Source organism: Thermobia domestica, chromosome 6, assembly GCF_964235325.1.
Source record: "Thermobia domestica chromosome 6, izTheDome1.hap1.1, whole genome shotgun sequence".
NCBI classification, from domain to species: Eukaryota; Metazoa; Arthropoda; class Insecta; order Zygentoma; family Lepismatidae; genus Thermobia; species Thermobia domestica.
This window is the reverse complement of record NC_137459.1, coordinates 35,952,079-35,979,564: the sequence shown is the minus strand read 5'-3', so window position 1 is coordinate 35,979,564 and position 27,486 is coordinate 35,952,079. Positions and strand designations below refer to the sequence as shown.

At 36.6% G+C, this 27,486-nt stretch overlaps 1 long non-coding RNA gene across 1 annotated transcript in view; it reads left to right on the top strand.

Annotated features, from left to right (window-relative positions):
• The first annotated feature begins 17,418 nt into the window (after positions 1-17,418).
• Positions 17,419-27,486, top strand: part of LOC145687935 (uncharacterized) — a 54,024-nt gene continuing 43,956 nt past the window's right edge. Inside the window, exon 1 of the long non-coding RNA XR_014131813.1 lies at positions 17,419-17,974. This is a non-coding gene — a long non-coding RNA (uncharacterized LOC145687935). The remainder of the gene's footprint in view (positions 17,975-27,486) is intronic.

Below are 27,486 nucleotides of genomic sequence, written 5' to 3'. Positions count from 1 at the left end.
TATTATTATTATTATTATTATTTTACTTACCACTAATGTTGCTTACCTTTATTTGCAATGCAATGTGTTACTAAAAAGCAAATCAAATAACACTCCTCGCCATTCAGGCTCCCGAACTTGAAATACATGATTTACAGTTCTCTGTGTTAGAGGAATGCACATTTATCATATTATTCTTTCAAATAACACGTTACACAAGTTACTTCACTTTCAATGTGTAATTTCATATCATCAGTAACAATCATCTTGTTCCGATAGGAAAATAACCCCCTCCTGCAAAAAAAAAAAAAAAAAAAAACCCTGACCGTAGCGAAAGGGCGTGAACCTTCTTTAGGCGATTAATCGGGTCCAATATTTCAATAAGTTTCTGCACACAAATATTTCAGTAAAAGAGGAAAATTTATTCAAACTTTCTGAATACCTATTTATGGGCGAAATTTGGTTCCCTTGGAACTTTTTAAGAGTTTGAAGGGCCACCATTTTGAACATTTTCATCTGATTATTCTGGTTAACGAACTCATCAAGATATTTCAACAATTAATGTTTGTGCCAAGTTTCGTCTCAATCCGCTGAAAATTAGGGTGGTTATGGCATTCACAAATAGCGTTATATATATACAAATAGATAGATAAATAGACACACAGAGGGAGAGAGAAAAAGTGTTTTTCTCCCTTCTCGCACCTGTGGTGCGTCAGAGCTAAACCGGGCCCCTTTGCAAAACGTATTGACAAACCTAACCTAAACACAAACCTCTTACTTGCTAACGTAGAAACGTGGTCGGGAGGTGTAAGGCATGTAGAAATTGTATTTTTAATAACCATGAGTATGGTCCACTTCCATGTTTTTCCTTTTACTTTTTGCAGCTACATCGGAACGTTCAATTTTTATTCTTCACTAATTGCAAATGGCGTTTACATTCAAAATATGAGGAATTTTGGTGGCATTTGTTCGGATATTCTTCTCTTTGGAAATGAAGAAAAGAATAAAAGCAATACGCAAAGACAAAAAGTATTATCAGTACTAAACATTACCAATAATAATTGCTACGAAAAACTAAATACGACCTCTTTTACCATCTCTCATGAGTTGTATGTATTATTAACAAAAATTTTTAAAAATGTCCTTGCCGAGTATTCGAACTTGCGTCCTTTGCATTTGTAAGCCAGCACCTTAACCACTACACCATGATCATGGCATGGTGATCGTTTAGTTGTCGGCGTATTTGTTGTATTTGTGTTTTATGTTCCCACTTCGACAATTTTTACTCTTTTTTTGTAAGTTTAACAGCTGTTTCTGGCTTTCTCTTTCGGTGTCGTCCTTTATTTACACAATGCACTATTCGTATTCACAGCTTGTGCCCCTCTGCAATGTCTTATTCAGATTAAGCTTTTCTTTTTGCCCCTCAGTAAACTTTTGATTGATTTAATTCTCATACTCTCCACGGATGGAGCGCAGGAATGCCAGACTCGAAAAATAGGTGTACATTTACTTTCCTGACAGATCATACATTCACGTGTTGCACATATGGTAGGCTAGAGTAGGCCCTGATTGTCAATCTATTCTTTAATCGAGAATAGAATGTCTAGTGAAAAACGCTGAAACAGACGATTAGCCAATGAAGGTGTAAAATAAAATTTTCAGCTACCCCTAAAATTGTTGCTATGCCATTACACATATAACTTTCATTTACTCTACACATAATTGTTCACAACTGCTCCCTAGCGGACTTTTAGAGAGTTATTACTTTGGGCAGATCCAAATATACAAGTTAGCCTCATTTGGAGTTTACGAAAGAAAGAGAGAAACAAATCAACATTTGTGGGCTTGTGACTATTTTCTTTCAAGCAATCAAATTTATGTTTCGTAAAGTTAAACGTTGTTTTATATCATTAATAGAGAATCAGTGTCTCTGAATATTCGGAACTATTAATAATTCAAGATAAGGGCTACTCCAGATGATCGATCACTTCATACTGCTCACAACAACATTATTTATTATACTTCATGTAATTAATTGTTAACTTTAATCTTGCTTCAGAGATTTCAATTAATTATTATTATCATCAATATTCTGCCTTCATTGGAATTTCACTTTTGTCGAAATTGAGAAGCTTTCATTCACCCCAGTTTTCACCTACTTTTTGGTTTGTTGTAGCAACCATATATATTTTTTTCGGACATCAATTGTATTACTTTCTGCGCTTCCTCTTTTTCCTTCCACATCCTCTCTACTGCATTCTCAGGATGCAATTCTCACACGGCGTTTTGATTAGTTTCTTTTTTCGTACTTCATTTGTTTTTTTTTTCTTTTTAAAAAATAAATATCAAAAGGACAGTATATATCGTATAAGATCGATAATTTATCCGATCTTGATCAAAATTGAAAATGATATGTTCTAGTTGAGTTGATTTTGAGTTTAACGTCCTGAAAGGCTATATGAGCAGCAAGGCTATATGAGACGGGACCTACTGATTAACGTGGAATCCGAACAACATGAGCTCCCACCGGGAATCGAACCCGGGACTCCCACGCCAAAGGCGCGCACGTTAACCGCTTAGCCACGAAGGAGCTCATGATATGTTCCAGTTTAACGTCCTACGATTATGATTTCTAGGCTAAAGGAGACCGATGATTAAATGAAGTGAATGATGATGGAATAATTGGTGGAATTATAATGTGGAAGGAGATGGAAATACCCGAGAAAACTCACAGACACGATGTTGTCCACCACAAACTCATGTGGTCGATTATCGAACCAGAGACCTCACGCACCAGAGGTAAGCGTTCTACAACTAAGCCAGTATATCCCCTTGACCAAGATTGGGATGGCTATGTAATTTTACAAGCTTAGTACCTATACGATATATTTTGATTTGCAGACATTTGGTTTATGAATTATTGGACATCTAATTTGGGATTCCATTTAGTGAAAGGTTATTATATGTGACATACGAGGGCTATCCAGAAAGTAGATTACGTTTTGGAATAAAAAATCAACAAAGTATAGGAAACAAATTTTATTATATACAGATGAAAGCCACACACAAATACTACTTTTCGACATAGTCACCATTCAAATTAAGGCATTTATCGTAGCGATGTACGAGCTTGGAAATTCCTTCGTCGAAAAATTCGGCCGCCTGCGACTTCAACCACTTCGTTACCTCTTCTTGCAGCTGTTCGTCGTCATCAAAACGCTGCATAGCCAGCCACTTCTTCATTGCTGGGAATAGGTGGAAGTCGCTCGGTGCCAGGTCGGGACTGTACGGCGGATGAGGAAACAACTCCCACTGAAAAGATTCAAGAACTTCACGCGTGACATTTGCCGTGTGGGGCCGGGCGTTGTCGTGAATCAACAATATCTTAGAGCTCAACATTCCTCTGCGCTTGTTTTGAATTGCTCTTCTGAGGTTTTGCAGAGTTTGGCAATACCTTTGAGCGTTTATTGTAGTGCCTCTTTCCAGGAAGTCCACCAAAATCACACCTTTTCTGTCCCAAAAAACAGTCGCCATCATCTTCCTTGCCGACATTGTTTGCATGCATTTCTTGGGTTTTTGGGGAGAACCTGTGTGCCCCCACTGCATTGATTGCAATTTCGTTTCACAGTTCACGTGTTTCACCCATGTTTCGTCACCAGTAACGATGCGATCGAGTAAAGAGTCACCATCCTTATTGTAGGCGTCCAAAAAGTGCAACGCTGCAGCCATTCGCTGATTTTTGTGGTCCTCTGTCAAGATTTTTGGAATCCATCTTGCACAAAACTTGTGGTAACCAAGCTTTTCGCTGATGATTTCGTGCAACAAACTTCGCGAAATTTGTGGAAAACTCAAAGAAAGTTCCGTTATTGTGAACTTTCGATTTTCACGGACTTTAACATCGACTTTTTCGACAAGTTCGGCAGTCACTTTGCTGGGTCTCCCACTTCGATCTTCGTCGTGAAAATTGGTTCGGCCATTTTTAAATCTTATGACCCACTGTCGCACTCCACCTTCAGTGATAATGCTGTCCCCATACACTTCACACAGCTGCCGATAGATTTCTATCGGTTTACAGTTTTTTGCTGTCAGAAACCTTATTACTGCACGCACCTCGCAGCTCGCGGGATTTTCAATTAACGCAGACATTTCAAACCGTCACAGTATCTTAACGGAGCACAGCACGAACCTCTCACTAGCACGGCTAGATGCCGACTGAGCTGCGCAACGCTCTGACCCCAAGATGGCCGCGCTAGCCCCGCCCCTAGCGGACACAGACGAAAACGTAATCTACTTTCTGGATAGCCCTCGTACTATCGGTGACATACTTACGCCATCTTGACGAAATTTGGTATGATTGTAGACCTCGAGAAGCTTAGTGCACGTACTTAAAATATTACGATATAGAAATTGTTGATTCTGGAGTTATTGATCATCAAATTTGAACTTTGTGAAGTGATCGGTAAAACCCCTCTGATCTTGACCAAATTTGGTATGGTAGTAAAATTTGACAAGCTTTTAAACATTCGAGCACAGTGTAAAAATACTATGGTGTACAGATCTTTAGTTTCCTACTTATTGGCCATCGAATTAGAGTTTAAATTAATAAATGAACTCAAGAAAATTTTCTGAAACGTGATTGATAAAACTCATTCGATTTTAACCAAAATTGGAATGATGATAGAACATGACAAGCTTAGTACACGTGAAGTATTATTTTGTACAGGCCTTTGGTTCCGGAGTAACTGGTCATAAAATTTTGGATTCGACTTAGTAAAACGTAATTTTATGTTGTATCCTATCGACGATTCCAATTCTTATCTTGACCAAACTTGGCATGATAGTGGACCTTGTACGACTTAGTACGTTTTTTAAAATATTATGGTGGTAACGTTGTTTTGCCACTGTACCTGTTATGAATATCCACAGTGCATCACATGAGGTGAGGTTTGGTGTTCAAGGTAGCATGGCAAGTGCCACTGGCAGCACAGGTGACCACGAACAATCCAGCGTCCAGAATTGAGGTCATTACGATATTCACGTGCTGTAAGGGCATAATTGGCAGGTGCACTCTCTTGTTGAAACCAACATGTGTCCTTAATTCATGTTCCATCAAGAGGAGAATGAACCAGTTCTGCAACATATCCAGGTTTCGATGCTGGTCCACAACACTATCAAAGAAGAATGACCTAAACAAGTGTCTGCTGTCCATGGCTACCATTATTATCACATGCTGGGGATTATTTTAAAACTCTTCGTAAAAGTACCAATTATCTTTTAAAAAATACACACTCTGTGATTAAGAATTCCAGTAGATCACACACTAATCTGAAAAAATCATTATGTTGCGCTTTAGTATTGTGTGGAACACTTCAAGGAAAGTTGCACATGCCTCCTTCCTCTAAAACCGTATCATTATGAGGTAATTCTTGAATGAGATATGCATGCATCTGTGCTTCATATGTTCCTGCATTATCGTCCGGGGTATACCCAATCCCGTAGCTCGTTTCTGCTTGGACTTTATTGGCGATTAGTCCACGGATTCCTGGACGAGACTACAAGTTTCTCCTCTGGTGTAAAGTCTGCCACTTGTAATCTTACTCTTTACACCACTTGTGGAGAAGGATTTGTTTCGAAAAAAGATCCCACTGAAACAGCGTGGCAAAGTCACTACAAACTTCTGCCAGTCTTTCCGATTTGACTTCTCTCAGGTGTCCAATAACTCACAATAATGCTTTGTTCAATTGTGTAGGTGGATCTGACAGCTTCTTTTTACCTCATGGGACTTGAAGTGTAAACAAAGGATATGCTATTGTATATACAAAACAGGCGTTGTTTGGTAGTGTAGGAGGACATATCAGTCATTGTTTACTTCATAGGATCTGAAATGCAAACAAAAAATAGACGTTATTATCATGTGCTTAGGAGCAATGAGACTTTCTGGCTCTACCTGTATTATGCATGGAAAATAGCCTGGTGCTACTATTCAAATGCGGCTTGTTTAATTAGTGGCATGTTTGACAGTTGGCGCCTTTGATCAGTGACCTGTCTGACCAACCTTGCACTTTCTGCATGATATGCTGTGTTTATCATGTGACGGCTATAACGGAAAGCGTATCTAGCTTGTATGTTCGACTTTTCCTATAAATGTGCCTACATTGGCCAGTGAAGTATGACCAGTTTCGTGTGTGACGAGCGGCTTTTATGACAGTTTGTGGTATCTGGTGTGTTTGCCACGTGTAGTCCATGACCTGCTCCCGAAATTTCAAAAATGCTCTGGAATTCCGGACCTCCATTTCAACAGTAAAAGTTACCCTTGCATGACATTTCCTAAAGTCAAAATCTAGTTGAATCTGAGAATTTAGGATTTAGATTTCTGGACTTTCGGCATCTATGGCCATGTTAGCCTGTCACATATGAGGGATGACGTCCCTCGGAAATCACACTATCTCGGGAAAGGAAAGAAGGAAAGGATTGGGGAAGGAAGGAAGCGGTATGGGACCTATAAGTTAGGGACCACTCCGGCATTTGCCTGGTGGGAATGAGGAAAACCTCATTCAGGGTGACTGGCCTGAAAAAGCTTTTTAAAACTTTTTCGACCGAGTGGCCCCACCGAGAACCTAGCTAAATCACTTTCTCGATCCTCAAAACAGTAGAGTCATTCTAGTTACTGACATTCATTAAGACATAAATAAATAAATGATAGTAAAAACTTTGACTTCCTCATACCTTGGTTAACTTTCTTTACCTTACTGACTAGCTCTCCCAATTTAATCGTGATGGTTCATAATTTGTAATTAATTTAAATTGCTATCAAGACAGTGGTATAAATGTCATTAAAGTTGATTCAGTAATTTTGAATCAAATGGATTTTTTAAAGTACAAATTTATATACGTACAGCACTCTTTACGGCTTTAGATGTTAGTATAAATTGAATTACTGAATGCTGGATGTGTTGGATGTTGATACAAAGTCACTGATTACCAAATATTCATTCTTATCAAATGTTTGGCTTATTTAACCAAATATTTTGATAGGTCTAATTACATATCTTAACATTTTTTTTAAGGTATAATATTTGATAGTTTAAAAGAAGAAAGATAACGAATAAGGCAAGAATTTAGAAGGTGATAAACTTCTAGGTGATGAGAATATACGAATGTACACTTCAATGTCTAGTAAACGTAGGAGTCTTTTCATTAGCTGTCATGTTTCCTTCCCCCTTATATTTCCGCTTGAATTATGAATGTCAGTTTTTGTAGTGTTTTCGAAATGCAATCGATTTGGACATGCAGTTAGGCCAGGTGGCAGGATACCCACTTTCACGCTTCGATAATGACAACGTCTATCCGCAATCAATGGAAACGTTGCTGTAGCAACAGATAACAACAAAAAGCATAACAGTCGATTTCCAGACACAAAAAAAGAATAACCTAAGAACAGAAACTTTGAGGGTGGGAAAATAAAGAGATTTCGAATTGAGGTCTATTATTTATTTACAAACCACACACACAGCTGTGCAACCATTTCACACTGGAAACAATTAACGATGAGACACAGGAAGGAGTAGGTAATGCTAATACTAAAAGATGCGGTACCATTTCAACTTTGGTTTAGTGGTAGTCAGTGGCGTATTTAGGGAGGCTATCAGGCTCAGTGCCCCCTCTATCGAAACAAATTTGTTAATTTTTTGAATTCCATGTAAAACAATAATCGTTCTTACCATTTCTAAGATTTTCATTGACTTTCCGTTTTCTTATGCTAATTGTTCAGAAATAATACTGTATTTGTCAAATTTCATTACATGTAAGAACTATGTTCTTTTTTTCTTTCTTTCGTCCACTCTACTCTTCTGTTTTTTTTTCTTAGTTGTTACTTTCTTTCGTTTCTTCTATCGTATTTTCGACCGTTATTACTTGTAATTCAAGTAGGCCGCCGTCAGCAACACCAAAACTAAGAGGAGCTAATAAGCGAAACGGGTATTGTGCATGAATTTGCACGGATATCAGCATAATAGGACCTTAGTTATTGTAGCAAAGGAATATTTCTTTTTATGTTTAGTTATAAAGAAAGGTAAATGTTTGAATTAAAAAAAAAATCAAGAGGGAGGAATAAGTAGCCCAGGAAATTATTTAGGCAAAGGGGATGCTTCCATTTTCTTCTATGAATAGAATAAAAGGTTACATTCACTGCTAAATTTTTGTTTGTATCATATCACATAAGATTCACCAGTCTGCAATTCTTGCCAATAAAACTGCAATTAGTATATTTCAGCTTCAACATGTCTCAACCTTCTCTTCAGGTAAAAACGTACACAGATAAAACTGAATATTTTTTTTATTTTTTTTTTCTAAATGAAATCAGTTAAGTTGAATGAAATTACAAATTTTCAACGTGTGTTTGCAGGAGCGTCATTTCAGATTTGCCTGAGGGGGAGAGGGGGTCAGATCCTCCAGCGACATAGAAGTATCACGTTTTTTCCTAGTATATTAGTAGACAATCGATTAAAATACGTATATTTAATTCTTAAACTCAGGCGGGCAATTGCCCCCCTCTGCTTCCCCGTGTTGCGCATAGCCGCCCAAAACAAAATCCTAAATACGCCACTGGTAGTAGTGAAAGTAGAGACTGGGAAAACCTATAGCTGTATGGCCGATTTCGTGACTTAAAAATAGGAACTTAAAGAGAAAATAAAATGAGATTTGTAGTTTTACGTCCCACGATTATGCAAAGAGGCTAAGGAAGATAGTGCTAATGATAAGGAATGAAATGGAGGAATGAAGAATTGAAAAAAAAAAAAAAAAAACGGGAGACCCCCAGAAAATCTACACCTACTTTATTTGTCCACCACGAAGTCCATTTTGCGAGTACGGAGTTTTCGAACCACGAATCCCACGCACCAGAGGTGAGCGCTCTATTACTAAGCCACGCTGCTCAGTAGAAACAGAGAGCGTAGTACAATTATTTAACACATCTTTAAAATTTAACATTTCTTTTCAAAATTGAGGTTATTTGAGACGCTGGCGAATAGTTTGACCAGAGAATGTTCACTGGGAATCGAACCCAAACCACCCGCACCACAGGCGAGAACTCTAGCCACGAGAAAAAAGAAGAGAAAAACTCAGAGAAAGTCATACTTGAACAAATATACAGGATGTTTCAAAACAACACCGACAACGTTTGAGAGGTGATTCCTGACATCAAGATAAGACAAAAAGTATAGACCAACCTGGGTGCACAAATGCTTCCTTTCGGAGTTATAGGCTGACGAAAACATAAAAGAAAACGAATTTTAAAGATCTATGGCTCCAAAACTATAAGATCTACCGTTGTCAGGTCAAGACTTTACTTCGGAACTAACACGTGCGCTTTCCAGAAATTTATGTTTCAAAATCCAAAAGTACTCACGCGACAATTTTTATAAAGGAAGTTTGGCTACGGGCATATAATTTGAAGTACTCACCAGCTACCTCTATAAAAATTATTGCGGAAATACTGCAGGATTCTGAAAACTGGGTATTTATATAGGGAACATACTAGTTCCTATGTGAAGTCTTGACCCGACCACGGTAGGTTCCATAGTTTTGGAGCTATGGATCCTTGAACTTCATTTTTTCATCTTTTCTGCAGCCTATAACTCCGAAAGGAAGCATTTGTGCACCCAGGTTGGTCTATACTTTTTGTCTCATCTTGGTGTCAGGAATCACCTCCCAAACGTTGTCGATGTTGTTTTGGAACACCCTGTATAGGATATAATTTTTCTTTATTTTTTCTGAGACTACAGAAAGAGTTTCTCAAAGTTTTTCAATGTATTTAGCAAAAAAAAAAAAAAAAAAAAAAAAACCGTAAAAATCCTGAATTGCATGCCTTTCTCTCTAATTAGGCTCCTCGGAAAAATATAATGGTAACCTCCACATCCGATGAAACAGTTATTATGTGCAATGGGCTGTGTCGAACCACAGAAGAGTATGTAGGTAGTTATTTTTCGGAAATATACCAGCAGATGGTAGAAGAAGCGTGTTTGGTATACAATGACTCAGCAAACTATCCGGACACATGGAAATTTCATACATTTGTGTTGATGCTATGAAAGATATAAATGAAATTGGTGATTTGAAGAGTAGGATATAAAGAATTACACGTTAGAAATCTAAAAAGCGCAAAATCTTTCCTTTTAGCACAATAATGAAATATTGTTTTAACATTAAACATGAAGAAAAAACATGACACCACAAAACTATTCGGACAGCGGTCGGTGTCAACAGAGTGATAAGCCTACTACTTCGCAATACAGAAAGAGTGCGAACACAGTTACTGATAGGTCTACTGTCGAAAACAACGTTCAGAACTTAATTGATGTGTGTGTGTGTGTCGAGGACAGCAACTCCAGCATGCTCAATAAGACATTTGGTCAGCGCCAGCTGATTGTCTACCGCGATGCAAAGGACAAAACCCGCCGTCAAATTGTGGAAATATTACGATGAAAGATAAATACGGTGTACAAATATAGTCAAACGTTTCAGCAAGGAGGACAGGCACAAACTGCGTTCTTGAGGAGGACGCCGAAAGAAGTTTTCCCCTAGAGAAGAACAGTTCATACTGAGGAAAGTGAAGAGGAATCCTCATTTAAGTGCTCCGAAAATTACTGCAGAGCTGGGGAAGCAAGCCAGCGTAAAAACTGTTTGCACAGTACTGACAAGGGCGGCTTTTTATGACTGCGTCACGAATAGAAATCAGTATATACTGTATGTAAGGTGAACAAAAGGAAGAGAGAAGTATTCGCTAGAAAAGATCGAAAAATGCTGGGATCCGCTCATTTTTACCGATGATTTGAAGTTCAGTGACTGTGGATCCCATGGATGAATTATGGTGTGGGGAAACCCTAATGAAGAGCTTCTGGAGAGAAGTATGCAAGCCACTGTGAAGCAGAAAGGTCGGCATCTTATGGTGTGGGGCTGTATGTCCGCCAGTGGTGTAGGTGAGTTGCTATTTATTGATCAACCAATGAACAAAAACGCTTCTCTTAGCATCCTGAAACACAATTAAAAAACAAAATAGTTCAGAAAAACTTCGCGTAGAGAACACGTTTATCTTCTACCAAGATAATGATCCAAACCACACATCTCATGTCATGAACTTTGGCTGTTATACCACTACCCAGAAGTGCTTCATCCACCTCCCCAATCAGTAGACATGAACGTCATAAAAAAATTTGTGGGATAAATTAGAGAAAAGGGTACAAAAGACGTCCATAAGGTATCAGGAACATCTCAGAGAAAGATTACAGAAAAAGTGGAAGACTATCTCTCCTGATTACATTAGCAAAGTCGTTCAAAGTATGCCTATTAAGCTACAAAAAGATCTTCAAAAGAAAAGGAGAACCACAAGATAGTGACTTTTTGATTTTCTTGTTTCATTATTATTAACATTATTTTCTTCCCAAAGTGCCCGAATAGTTTTGTTGTGTTGTAGTTTCCTTTCTTTACGTTTCGGGTTCATAAAATATTTTCTTTGTTTAGTTACAATAAAAAGTTTTGTGATTGCATAATCTCCGACATGTATTTGTTTATACTACGAGTTTTATACTGCTCGTACTTACTTAGTAGCAGTAATTAAACTTATTTCCTAAATACACTCAGGGTAATTTCACTTAATTTCCATGTGTCCGATTAATTTTGCGAGTCACTGTGTGTCATTGCATTGAATTGTCTGGGACCGGTCAATCTTCTTTTCCAGGTTACTCGAAAGTTAAAAAATGTGCCATACCATTATATTCGACCAAGCCGCTCAATTTTGTACACCATTTCTTCCTGTAAAGCAATTAGTGCTTGTGCTATTATATTAAAATTCGTCAAGAATAAGGGGTTAAGTCCACCCTGTGTTGCATATCTGTTCATAGATAAACAAGAATTTTAGGAATGATCCAAAAAAATGCATAAAAATTGTGAACTTGGGCAATAATTAGTTTTAGGATCAGGGGCTACAAAATTTTTGAACGGCCCCTAAATCGAGTTTTCGTATTTTGCACGGAATAAGCACCTCATACCAAGGATGTTATAAAATGGAGGATCTGTCCATACGTATCTTCATCATATGAACTCAATGAAGCCAAAAAACAAGAGTGCATCGTCTGAGCCGGCACGTCTGATTGGCTACTCTCGTTTCCGCCATGATTGTTGGCTCGGAACATTGCGATCTTAGTGGCTCGGAGTAGGCAGAGTAGGTGTGGCGAAACTGTGACGTATGGCTTCACGATTTTGTTGTATGGGCAGATCCTCTATTTTATAACATCCTTGCCTCATACTGACAAGTAAACCTTACGTTTGGGTGAATCGAGTTGCTGACTGAGACACATATGAGAAAGTAGTACTAAATGTGGTCAGTATTTCAGTGAAGCTGTAGGTGCGAAGCTCCAGGGGTTTAGGAGATACAGCTACAAGAACATCACATGGAAGTACAGAATAGTCTTCATACAGTTGGAGGTAAAAGCTCTGTAAGACCTCTTGTAACGACAAAAGGTGAATAACAAATATATGGGTATATATTAGGACTAGGGAGAAGTCATATAGTAAGGGTATACTTCACAGCGGCTATCTTGAAATCCGCCATTTTGAATTAAGGTTAAGTTTTTAAAATAGGAATAGGGTCATGTGATACATGATTTAAGGCACAAATTTAATCAGAAGAACAATGGTGACATTAATTTTGATTTACGCGCAATTGCTAAAAAGTTACAGGGAAATTAAATATTGTTGCAGCATATGTATCAGTCCTTATTTGCTATTAATAAGGTGTCAATGTTATGCGTTTTGTTTAAAACTTTTGTCTGATTCAAATGGTGGATTTGAACATGGCCGCCATCAATGCAACTTTTACCATAGACCTAATATTTATCCACCTGCTTTTTATTTAATTATTATCATTAACACAAAATTTACAAGGTGGGGTAAAGGACTAATACATATGCTGCAACAATATTTAATTTCCCTGTAACTTTTTACCAATTGCGCGTAAATCAAAATTAATGTCACCGTTGTTCTTCTGATTAAATTTGTGCCTTAAATCATGTATCACATGACTCTATTCCTATTTTAAAAACTTAACCTTAATTCAAAATGGCGGATTTCAAGATGGCCGCCGTCAAGTGTACCCTTACTATATGACTTCTCCCTAGTCTTAATATGTATCAATATATTTGCTATTCACCTTTTGTCGCTACAAGAGGTCTTATAGAGCTTTTACCTCCAACCGTATGAAGACTATTCTGTACTTCCATGTGATGTTCTTGTAGCTGTATCTCCTAAACCCCTGGAGCTTCGCACCTACAACTTCACTGAAATACTAACCACATTTAGTACTACTTTCTCATATGGGTCTCAGTCAGCAACTCGATTCACCCAAACGTAAGGTTTACTTGTGAGTTAAGTGATAGGTTGAGTTTGGCTACACTGTATGTAGTTTTTTTTTTTTTTTTTTTTGGAGGGAGAGTTGGTGTTGCCAACTTTTGAAAATAGAAATACCCTACACCCTCCTGGAGTACGTATACTCTTAACATTGACGTCATCGCTCGTCAAAATATGAACAACCTGAAAGTGGCTACTTCACATAAAATTGAGCGATTAGGAGTTCGCAATTAATAACTTTTTAGCTACTTTCAAGCATTTATTAAACTTACTTATTCCAGTGTTGGTTGCGTCGGTACATGTATTTTTTTTTAAGTCTACCATCAATAATAATACATCGTATTTAAAACAAAATAATTGTGGCATGCACAAAATATACTTGAAAAATTCTTAACCAGCTTCGCTATGACTGGTAATGTCTCATAATACCTATATATTTTTACGGGACCTGAATGCATCATTTAATTGTAAGATGTACTTTTGTTGACTTGTACTTGACTAGACTTTTGTTGACCTTTAGCAGTTTTGATAAGTTCAGTAAATCTTCCTACCTTCAACTCTTCAGCTAATTTCACGCACGACAGGTCGATATCAAAGCTCTGCTTAAAGCATGTTCATCGACAAACGATTCCTTTCGTCACTCCAAAATGATCTGAATAGATCAGAGAATAGTACTAGTAAGAGGAAACATTATCGGATATTTAACATCCGGTTTTGAGATCGTACCGGACAAGGAAGTCAAAACCCGAACTGTCCGGTAAATTACCGGACGGTTGGCAGCTCGAGGGAGAGCCTGGACTTTGGTGGATTTCACGCTCGTGGGTGTGCTCCTAATGTGTCTGTGCATGTGTTCAACCGTCCCGGAGTAAAAAAAAAATCTCAAGAAATACTTAACTGATTACCTTCAATTTTAACTAGGATATAAAGGGTCAGAATTCAGGAATTGAGTTTGTTAATGAAAGTAGCATTGAAACCGTAAGCGGTAGAAATCAAAACATTTTCAGTTTTAACGTTGGTCGGTATAAAACAAAAACGGTAACTGATAGCGAGAAGTGTTTTCCTGCAATTGTTTAGGCGTCCCAAGAACATATTTCTCTTACATGTCTCCATCCTTAACTACGTATATTAAACTGAAGGGTGGATCACAAAAGTAATGCCTCCTGTGCCATTAAAAATGTATTAACGAACATGGTATTACATATGATAGCCTAAACTATCCTCTATACTGTTCAACATAATTTTCATGATTTTGAGTACATTTGTGCCATCTTCCAACCCAGGCTTCAGAGCTATTTTGGAAAAAAAATCAGTGGTTAGCTTGTTGACCCGTGATTTTAAAGCTGTTTTAACTTCATTTTTTTGAAGTCACTTATCATAAACTGTGTGATACCCCAAGTTAGCAATTGTTTCTTGGTCAGAGCCATACGAGATGTTCAATGCATCAGCAACATTCTGAACTGTAATTCACTTGCCTCCTTTAATCAATTCATCTCCACGTTCTCGATTTAGATCTGTGATTGATGTTGGCTAGCCGCTTCTCGGTTTATCTGTGATTTCTCTTTCTCCGTTTCTAAACATCCACACCCAACGGCGCACATTTTTGATGTCCATTACATTGTGTCCATAAATATTATGGGTTTCCTTAGATGGACAACTTGCTTTTGTCTAAAATTCAATGGTGACTCTTTCTTTTAGTTTCAGATTCATAGATCTAATTAGTCAATATGAAAAAGAAAAGACTACATTGGTAGAGGAAGAGCACCTCTATAACATCATGTATAGATAGTTCAGTAGCTGTAATAGAAACAAAATTATAGTAACGGAGATGTTACTTTTTGGTTTACCCTCGTATAAGTTTCCGGGTTCAATATTGTTCTACGTGGAGCAAAAACAATAAGAGATAGCCAGGGACGTACGCAGGGGGTGGGTCCTAGGGGTCCGGACCCCCAAATCCAGACTTTTTTGTAAATTTAGTCTAATTTTAGGAGCAATTTTACAATTTTAAATATAATTTAGCCTGAAATTGTGTTTGGACCCTCCGAAAAGCTTTGAACCCCTCCCGAAATAAATTTCTGCGTACGTCCCTGGAGATAGCAACAAGCATTTCTTTAAAAATTGATTTAGCGTTCTAAGAATAGGTACCATATTCTCTCTTAACCGTCTATTCAGACCGGAAACGGCAAAAAATCAACCACTTCCGGTTTCAGTTATTAACTATATCGTATTGTAAAAACGATCGTAGATAACGAACATGAAAAATAAAATGAAATCTTTCAGTTTGACGTCCCACGGTTATGCCCTTTAGGCTAAGGGAAACGGGCGATTAACGCAAGTGAATGATGATGGAAGAATTGGTGGAATTAGAATGCGATAGGAAAGGGAGTATCCCGAGAAAACCCACAAACACGATGTTGTCATAGGCAAAGAGTAGCGGTGTTCTACAATCAACTAAGGGTTCCCAGAATATAAGTTCCATCTTCATTCTAATCTCCCTACTAAAAGAAGTGGTAAAAGCGTACTGGAACTTCCGTTTTCAATATTAATTAAGGAAATATTAGACATACAAGCCAAACTTTTCCACGTGGTGTACACTGACACTGCTACTTGTTCTAAATAAATAAATAAATTACAAGGACAGTGCAGGCTTATATCTTAGGTTATCTATAGAATTAATTTTATTTTGACCAAATTAGGTGTGAAAACAATATATTCCCAAAGTGAAAAGTATGTCTATATACATTTCTTGTTGCCGAGTTATTGACGATCAAAGTAAATGTTTTAACTTACTAACATTTTTGCATCAAACAAACCTTTTGAACGCTAATTTGAGGCTAAGCGTTAAATAAAAACAATGTATATTTTTCATACTATAATCAATCAATGATTGGGAAATTCAATGTTTAAAACAATAAATTCTATTGGAGATACAAAATGAATGCGATTATGTGTGTAGCCCTATATATACACAAGTGAAATTCATGTGTGTGTTAATCATGGGCGGAGTTATGGGGGGCATAGGGGGGCATTGCCCTCCCAACTTTTTTTTTTAAAAAATAAAAATGCCACCTATAAGATGACCACCTACCAAGACCTAGGAGACCGACCAAAAGGTCGCCCCCTCCCACTGCTCTCCCAGCAGACAATTCCTAGCTCCGCCTATGGTGTTAATTAAACAAATAAAACAAGTTAAGCCCAACATTTACGCCGAAAGAAAAACTATTCCTGCAAAATCAAGATTCTCAATTCTGTCGTTTTTGTGGGCTTCATTGATTTTTATGCAAGCGCAAAATATGCTCAATAACCTTGAACGATACCTAGTGTTTATTTGTCTCAATCTATTAATAGTAAAACTTCTAGGGATATTTATAAGTCGAGAAAATAATTAGATACAGGAAAATAAAACTCCTTTGACATAGGCTTGAATTCAATCCAGTGAAACCTATGTAAAACGGATGTTGCATCAGAAGGAAAGCCGTATAAAACGACATTTGTACAAGGAGGAAGTGTTTCTAAAATTGGGCTTGTATATTGCGAAAACTTGCTTAAATGTGCATAAACTTACTCGCTGTAATCAATCTTGTAAATTTATATGAATTAATTTCAAGTGGAATAATCTCTAAACGCAGAGCAAATACTCGTGTTGCTTGGTACTCTATCTTAAGTAAGAATCGCTGCATCCAAACACGTAACGGATTCTGTTGTCTTATGATTCTTGCCTCATGTAAACTGCAAACAATGCAGGAAGCATATGCGACGATTGTTAGAAGTGTTGTCACCGCTCGTTTGAGGAGTAGGGCAGAGAGATCTCTTCCTGTTTGTTGAGAGAAAGGAAGAGCAAGCGGCAGGTGAATTTTCCCACAAGAGACGATACAACATGCGGGAACAGGGGAAAAGGGGGAAGAAGAACGACCACTGCAACTATGCCCCGTCCAAAATGGCTTTCTGAAGTCTCCACCTGTATCAATAGTGGGAGGGGTGAAAGACAGGTGTATAAAGATCTTAGTCAACCAATCAGAACGGCGTTGCTGGGGTAACGAATTCTAAACGAACGGAATTCGGTTGCGCTACCTGCACCGGGCTGCTATTACCTGATCCGTCTTCAGAATATGAAGTCGGCCATGTAGCACTGACTCTTCTCCACTACTTCAACGTGTGTGAGTGTGATAGTGTGGGTGCTTCTAGGTGTGTGGATGTGAGCGCAAGTGAAAACCATTCAAAAGGAAAACTATTGTACGCTTGAATCCTTGTTTGTCAGTTCGTATTTGTATGTATGTGTACATGTGTGTGTATGTATGTGTCAGAGAGAAAGAGAAGAGGCATGTGTATGTTTATTAAGATAGAAATTTTCATATATTCGCATGCGTGTGTACGTTAGAAAGTGAAATTAACATATGGAATCCACGCACGTGTATTATATTTATAAGTATTATTTGAGCGGAACGAGCCAAGTTCCGACGAAACAAGACTGCTCGCTTGTGATTCGTTTTCTTTGGACATTGGCACCAGATAATGCTACGCTGCAACAATGAAGTAACAGCACTCCTGAAAACATATGGTAGAAATCACATATGAAGTAACATATTTGCACCAACAGGTAATTTTCTAACGAGTTTTTTTTTCTGGTTTCGACTTGTAATATTTTAAGCATTAAATGTATGACAATAGTTAACAATTAGGAACTAATTTTGATTTAGAAGTATAAAAAAGATACTGTAGTACCAAAATAAGCACAAGTCTTGGCGTTAAAGTCTCTGAATATGATTTATTATGATACTTGGATTCATGTTAACTTGGATTATTAGAAGCTTCACACAATCACTTTGGGTGTCACATTAGGGAAGTTCGGTAAACAGAAAAAAAGTGAATTACTATTATTGACCCAATTAACAAAGAATTCGAGAGATTAAGAGAGTACATTTAATGAAATTTTAGGTTGTTCTCTATTTACGTGTCATTCAAAATGCGCAATAAAATATTAAAATGAGTGAGGAAACATTTTAGCATTCCCAAACTGCAACAATAAGAAGCAGTTACCATTATCGGACAGTTCTTCTTAGCTGAACAGTCTGTAAAGTTAATTGTGACGTCACACAATTTACTGACGTGCTTGACAAAAAGAATTGATGACAACTCATTGAAAGCACTGCATTTTTGGAAAGACAATATCTTGTAAGTATTTTACAAGAAAGTTACATGATATAATTTTATTTTACTTACTTTAAAGAAATTTAAAAATATGATCCTAATTAATTGTAAAATTAAAAAAAGTGTTAAATTACTATTAAATTGAATAATAATAATAATAATAATAATAATAATAATAATAATAATAATAATAATAATAATAATAATAATAATAGTGAAGATACTGTCAGAAATTAGAAATACTTTTAAAAATATATTTTGTCGTTTCTATAGTAAAGTTTCTATCAGCTATTTAGAGTAAACGTTTATTATTATTATTATTATTAAACGTACATATTTGTTTTTTTAAATCAATTTAAACTATAAAAAAGAAGTAAAGTGAAGACCTTTATAAAATACTCGATAGTTGATTTGTTCTGTTAAAGCTGTGCAATTTGAGATATTTTCTTACTCAACTGTGTGGAGGATTTTCTATTTGTTTTATTAGATTTTATGTTGCTTCGTAAACATAACATGCGCCTCTATGTTCTTTAGTAATTCCTAATTAATGTTATGAAGAATGTACAGAGCCAGCTGTTCCACAGGGAGCCTTTCCAAAGTTCTATGACAAACTTGCTATATAAACACTAAATACCCTATGCTTACATTATGCCTAGGTATAGTCTTCCGCAAAGAGATTGTAAACGATACTTACATATATGTAATTCGTGTCCCTTATAATCAAATTCACTGACCCAAATCCCGGGGGTGAATGAAGAGGACATGTCTCCTCCAATCTTGGAACTGGGGGGGGGGACTGTCCCCCCAATAATCTGATTTAAAATGTGTTTTTGTGGGGAGAAATGTGATGATTTGTGTCCGATTGCCACAAAGAAAAGTGAGATGAAATTGATATCCCCCAGAATAAGCCTCAAGTCTGCCCGCCTCGCAATGTTGAAGACAACTCTGCTCTCCTGATCATCTACAGCATTGTTTTTCAACTTCATAAATATTTTGAACATTGCTTTAAAAAATTGGGAACGGTCTAACCCCCCTCCCTCCAATGTTGAAGACAGAGTTGCGCCGCTGATCAAATTCAATTTTCATTTTGCGTATTAATGTATGAGGGAAAAGATTGTATACCAATAAACTCTTTCCCCTCATCTATTCTGTCTATCAATACAAAATTTGGTCCCCTATAGTATTTTTCAAGATACATTTGGATTGTGTGCTTTTACCCAGGGCTACTCCAGAGGGGTCCAAAGTTGATGGGTGGGAATTTTCCCGACATTCTTCCAATTTTCCCCGTTCAAGTACGTTATGGACTCTAATACATACTACCTCTGGAAAGCTTGTTCCGTGTTGAAGAGAATGAACTATAAACCATGATTTTCCGACGAACACTGTTGATACAATAGCTATTTCACCCGATTTTCTTTATACTAATAGGGTTAATGGGCCCCTGGGACTTATCCATTGTCCATGACACCTAATTTTCTGTGCATGAACATATCTTTGTTATGTTTATCGAATGGCCTAGGTTTGATTCGGATGTCCGGATGATAGGTTCATATCCATTCCTTGTGAGTACGCAGCACGCAGTCACTGCAACGATTATTATATGTGTGTAGTCTTACATTCGGTCCCCAGAAGGTAGATAAAATATTCGATAGTGACCTAGGATTGTGAGTCAATTGAACATTAACTTGAACTAACATGAAGTAAATTCAAGTTTAGAAATCATTGCTATAATAGGATTAGGAGTCGTTGTACTGACCACATATTACTCAACTAAAATTTGTCTGGGCTGTAACACTAGTAACATTAGGATTAGTTCATATGCCATATGATAAAATATACAATCTTACCGGCTATGCTTATTTTTTCTAATAAATAATTACACAAATAAGTAAATAAATTGCTTTGCATAACTGAGTGATTATCATCTGAAATTTCGTAAAATGTTAATTTATAATTTGGTTTTATCTCTTACAAGTATTTCGTATGATTGCAATAAGATTGTGAAAACAGAGAAAGCATACCTATTCGGATTCACTGAACAATCTATGTGATTGTAACAACTGATAAAAACTTTTAACAAAACTTAACCTCTTTTTCTACTTAAGAAGATTTAGAGAGTGTTACACTATCGAAAGGTATCTTTTGTCAACTTCTATGTTCTCATTCCCAAAAGATGTTCTATTTTCTTTAAAGATAGTTATATACATTTTCGTGAACTTTCAAGAAACTCGTGTTGACTACTTCAATCGTTATTTTCTTTCACATCGCTTAGATGGTATCCAACTACTATTGGTCATGGCCATATTTAAAGCAAATTGTAAAGTTATTTCAATTTTTGTATCAAATTGAAGTAACATTTTCAAAAACATTTATGCGAAAACAAACTTAATCTGATTCTGACAAATTTGGCTCAAGTACGAGAAAGTATATGTGCTCAAAAATGAAAAATTTATCTTCAATTTTCATATGTTTGGAAGATTTTTTTATATATATTTTAATACAGTTTTATTCAACTGTATACAACTTGTCTTAATTTTTGTGAGTTTGAGTTATCGTGTTTTATTTTCTTTGGAACATCGAAGCTATCAAGGATGAAACCTACTATTATCGTGGGGTTTGAACCATGAGTTGGGTTTTAATCCGGCGCGGTTGGTGGGTGTACAGACCATCACGCAAGATCAATCCATTCAGTATACGTCGTCCCACCATCACACAATATTATACCGATTTTTAATATTAAACTAGAAGTGCCCTTATTTTTCACTCACTATGCAATCTGGATTGCAGTAAAGTCGCTTGGGTTGTCTAATTTAAGGGGCTACCGAGAAACTAAATCTTTAACCTTCTTCAACCCTCATTGCATGACTTCTATATTAAACCAGTCGAGAATGCTCTAAGAGTATTGCCAGAACGAACTTAAAAGAAATTATTTTTTTTATTCTTAACTTCAACAGCCTTTGCATCGGCAGGCGTCAACAGGCTTATAATAAACGTTGCTTTGCTCAGCAATTTGTATTTTCGTGCAAGGCTTTACATCAATTGTCCTATGCACTTAATTATTATACTCATTAAACAATTCCTTGTAATACATCTATCCATTTATAATTTCCTTGAGTACTAAATTTTTTCCACACGTTTTCTTTAAGAATTCTGTTAAAACGTTCTACGATATGTTGTTTTACAAAGATACATGCTCAAAATAGAGGGCTCAAACTTGAAAAATTTACAAAATATAATCTCTCTATGACTTCCGGCTTCCGAAATATGCCTCCTTAAATCTCCCGAAATGTGAACTTCTTTGGCCAATATCTGCGGAACGGTGGCCAGTTGGCCAGTAGCCATCGGTTACTATTTGGCGCCAAAATATTTACCATCCTCTTAAATATTGATCAAAACCAATATGATCTCTACATGACATACGGTTCCCCAGATATGGCTCCTTAAATTTCCCGAAATGCGAACTTCTCTGGCCAATATCTGGGGAACGGTGGCCAGTTGGCCAGTGGTCACCGGTTGCTATTTGGTACCAAAATATTCACCATCCTCTTAGCTATTGATCAAAACCAATATGATCTCTCTGTGACTTAGGTTCCCGAGATATAGCCCCTTAAATTTCCCGAAATCGGACTTTTTTTGCCTGATATCTCGGGAATGGTAAGAGTGACGCGAAAAACTCCACCACTTCTTTGAGATAATTTTTGATGCTGTATCGAAGAGAGGGCTCAAAATTGAAAAAAAAATGTAAATAACACACACACACCTACACACAAAGAAAGAAAGAGAGAGAGAGAAGAAAGAGAGAATCCAATAACGAACTTTGTAAGTTCGTTCACTAGCAGAAGTGCACTTATTTTGCAATGACTATGCAATCTGTATTACAACAAAGTCTTTTGGGTTGTCTAGTTTAAGGGGCTGTCGAGATATTAAATCTTTAACCCTCTCCAACCGTTACTACCTGGAGGATACGTATTTTAAACATTCTAAATAGCTTACGGTACATTTCTTTAAATTGTATACAGAAATTATATTTTTCTTTTCTCCTATTATTTTCCAAAGACAGTTTTCCGGTAGTAAAATTTTGATACTAAAAAAAAAAAAAAAATACCGCAGTTGGTATATGGATATTTATGTTAAGCTAGCAGAAGCACTCTTATTTTGCACTGACTATGCAATCGGGAATACCTTAAAGTCGTTTGGATTCTCTAATTTAAGTGACTACCAAGAAACTAAATCTTTAACTCTGTCCAATCCTTACTCCTTAGAGGGTATGTATTTTAATCATTCTAAACAGCTTACGGTGCCTTCCGTATAGTTATCTAGAAGTATACCAAGCCAACGATGTTGATTTATATAACACAAACCGACAAAGAGACAAACATTCACGTTCATAAATAAGATTATCTCAAAAAATAGAATTCGAAAGAAAACACAAATAAATGTAAAACAATGACAGTACAACTGTGCTCATTTTTAATATATGTATACAGGGTGTTTAAAACAACACTGACAACGTTTGGGAGGCGATTGCCTACATCAAGATAAGACAAAAACTATAGACCAACCTGAGTGTAAAAATGCTTCCTTTTGGCACTATGACGAGCTGAAAAATTTGTCGGAAAAATGCAACAACAGTCAGTGCTCAAGAACAAAATGTCGGATTGGAGTCGGGTAAAAGGGAATGTTAATTATTTTTATTCGTAGATTCTGCAATTGGACGTGGTGCAGGGGCGACGCAAAGATATCTCCCAAAGAAACTGGAGAATTCCTAGGAATGTTACTTACGCTTATGCAATTTTCGAGATCTGAAGACAATCATAAATTTAGTACGTGCTCGCGTTCGATTCTTACGCAAATAGACTTTATCCCTAACACAAGATATCGCTACTAGTTAGCTTTAATAGTCTTTATGACGTGGAGAAACAAATACTTTTGATCATTTGTTGCAAACTTTTTTTTTAAAGTATAAAATATTTTTAAAATGGAGTCCTGTCTCAAAAGTACAATAAAAACTGGCATATTGTAATATCGTTGGTAATGTGCTAATAAAAATAAGATTGTGGCGACGCTTATAACCTTTATTAATGAAGCTTTTGACCTCTATAGAGGTTATCTTGTTCTTTCATCTAATGATTCTACCAGATATCGTAATATCTATACATTGCTGCGAGTGGCGCCGATTTCTGTATAATTTTGAAGCACTCGTTCAGGTAGACCTATGTGTTTCCTTGTTGCATATCCAAACAAAGATATCTAGAACCATATCCAGGAGTCCCAAGCAATCTTTGATGGGGCACAAGGCCCCTTGGTTCTCCAGAATTAACGCCTTTGATCGCTGGCTATAAACAATACATAATCTCCTAAGGCCCGCCTGTTTTTAGTAAATATATGTATATTTTTTTAAATATTCCCTAGTAGCGAGGAAGCTTTTGGTCAGTTGGCGCGTGCTTGGCTTTTGACTTTCTACGCTTGCACTTTCAACGTGTATTTTCATATAACCTGCCTTTTGTTGCACTTACAAGCGATGCTTTAAACCCTTCGCAGAGCGTCATAGCATCACTGACTGACTCTTCACTGGTTATTGACTTGCCCTTAATATAAAACGGCAAGCTTGAATGGAACACTGAATGCAAGGTTGCCCCTATGTAACTACTTTACTGGAATCCAGTTTGCGGCATGTTTGCACGATTTCCAATCAAGCTGGATGCAAGCTTGGCTGGCTTTCAATTCAAACTTACAGTAAGCGGTTTGCAAGTTGTATCTACTACTAGGGTTAAATCAATAGATGACGCTAAGTACATTTACGGACCACGGAAATAAATATACACATTTAAAAAAAAAGAAAAGTGCAATTTTGAGTAAGTGCGACACTTGGAAAATTTTCACGTACTTTAGATTTAAAGAAAAAAAAACAAATAATAACACATTTTTAATTGCAGTAGTACCCTTCGAAAGTTTCGAGAATTAAAAAAAAAATCTTCGAATACATATTCAAGTCATAAATAGTGTAACGTAATTTTCCGTCTATTTAATGTGAGGCATTGTGTTAAAGAATTACAAGAAGTGCAAACTCTTTTTTTTTTCCTATTTTATATGTCGTGAGCAATCCCACTATGTCATCTGGTTAATTGAATGACAAAACTCTTCTGTTGATTTAGCTCTCGTATTACTTAATGCAAGAGGGGCTATGGAAATGGATGTCGAACTAACAACAGGGAGTCTTTTCGTACATTCTTTAACTTGTGTTACTTTCCACAAAGATAAATTGCTTTTCTCTTTGTCTTACACACGTAACGAAAATACATTAGTAATTAAAGATAAAATATTAAGAAATCTCTTGTGTATAGCCTATACATTAAGACAAAAATATATTTATTATAATTTCGATTTGTATATTGAGTTCTATGTTGCTTGCTTGCATGTTTCTTCTCTTTTTGTTTTAATATATGTTTTTATACTTTATAGAAAACGGTTAGTTTTTAGAGATGAAGTACGAAAGTGCCTCTTGTTCGTTAAAACAACGTATTATTTCAATTCATGATATCTGCTTATTGTTTTGTAATCTATATAAATACAAATTTAAGTGACTATGTTTGTGACTCAATAATTATTAAACCATCCGACCGATATCAATCAAATTTTCATCATAGATGGGGTTTGGGCCCTTGAATGGATTTTATCATTTCACTTTGACGGTGCAACTTAGGAGAGGGGAAAATATACTATATAAAAATGATTGAAAATGACCGATATTAGTGTTGAACCGATAGTTTTTGTGGTCGCTGAGATGAACACTGACATTTCCGATGCCGTTTAAATCCAAATCCTGCCCGGCGACTTGGGAGGGGGAGAGATAGATATACAGGGTGGCCCATTTTAATCTTTCCAGGGAAATATCTCTGAAACGATTGAACGTAAATCAACCAAACAAAAACTCAAATAAGAAATGTCATGGGGCATATCAAATGGTGTTGTCGTGGTGTCCTCCAGGGCCCAACTTTAAAATCTTAAATTGAAACATGGATAGAATGGTACCTCGTTCGATAGATCTTCAAACACTAAACAGCGTTGTGTCGAAATATTTTTCATATTGGTCACCGTTATCAAAATGGCTGCCAAGACAGATGCCTGTATCAGATAAAACGTCCAGTACCACTAATATGAAAACAGTTGAAGATAAATGAACAGAACAGAAAGTGAAACAGGAAAATGGCATGAGACACGTCAATTGATTTGTCGTGGTTACCCCCAGGGCCGCCTTGCACGAGGGCCCAGGCCCCAACTTCGAAATTTTCCTGTTTCACTTTTTGTTCTGTTCATTTATCTCCAACCGTTTTCGTATTAGTAGTACTGGATGGTTTATCTGATGCAGGCTCCATGTCTTGGCGGCCATTTTGAATACGATGACCGATATGAAAAATCTTTTGCTACAACATTGTTTAGTATTTGAAGATCTATCGAACGAAGTGTCACTGGACGCATCTTTTCACTTAAAATTTTAATATTGGGCCCCGGGCCCCCATGAAAGGCGGCCCTGGGGGCACAACAATAACGTCATTCGATGTGCCCCATGCCATTTCTTATTTGAGTTTTTGTTTGATTCATTTATGTTAATCGTTTCCGAGATATTTCCGTGGAAAGATTAAAATGGACCACCCTGTATATAAAAATGATCCAAAATGAGCCATATTATTGTCGAATTCATAGTTTTCGGGGTAGCTGAGATGAACAGTGACACTTCCAATGCCATTTAAATCCAAATTCATCCCCGCAACTTGGGGAGAAGGAGGGGAAAAGATATATAAAAATGATGGAAAATGATCGATATCAGAGAACGAATCAGTAATAGTAAAACGTGACTGACTAACGGAACATATTACTAATTTTTCTTATTTTAATCAAGCGAAGTGGGTAATTGGCACTAGTTAATTCTTAAAATTGAACAATTGGTACTCAGTGTGACTCATTTCCGTCACGGATACGATATATATATATATATATATATATATATATATATATATATATATATATATATATATATATATATATATATATATATATATATCTTGTTACTGTGTTTAGACATTTGTAATACTTTCTGTACCTTTTCATACGTATATTCAAAACTATTTTCTACGGACATAGTATGACAGAAATCAATTGACACTTAAAAGACATGATCAAATTTTCAAGAAATTCTCAAAATAAAATTTGACGATAAGTTTATCCTATCAATTACTATTATGCAATCTACATACCTATTTATTACCTTAGTTGCAGTTGATAATATCATAGACTTTTACACTTATGTAAAACATAGGTCAATATCCTTTCAAATTCGTGACACTCCATTTTAAAATCGCTAATAAGTCCTTCATCTATCTTCCTGCGCCTGTGGGTAAATGCTTCCTTCTCATTTAAAGTTTAGAACTTGCATTTAAAACAGCGGTCGGAGCTCCTTCGTGGCTAAGCGGTTAACGTACGCGCCTTTGATATGGGAGACCAAGGTTCGATTCCCGGCGGGAGTTCATGTGGTTCGGATTCCGTGTTAATCAGTAGGTCCTGTATCATATAGCCTTGCTGCTGAAAGGGACATTAAACTCAAAATCAGCTCACCTCACCTCAAGACGATCGTCATCGTCACCATATACCCTACAAGTTGCGTGCACACCCCTCTACTACAATCTAATATTAACATATTTTATATTTTGCCCTCAGGTTACAAAATAAAAGGTTGTCATAAGACTTTTAACTCATCCTGCATTTCTTATTGATGATATTTTGAGCTCCTACTCTGCTTATGTCTAGGTATTAAATTTGTTACGGACCTCCTATGAGCTATGTATTATACATCAACTATTGATCTCTAATGAAATAATTCAACTTATGAGATGTTAATTTTGGCTAATTAATACATTAACAAAACATATCTTTCTTTGTTTGTATATTTACAATGCTAAACAC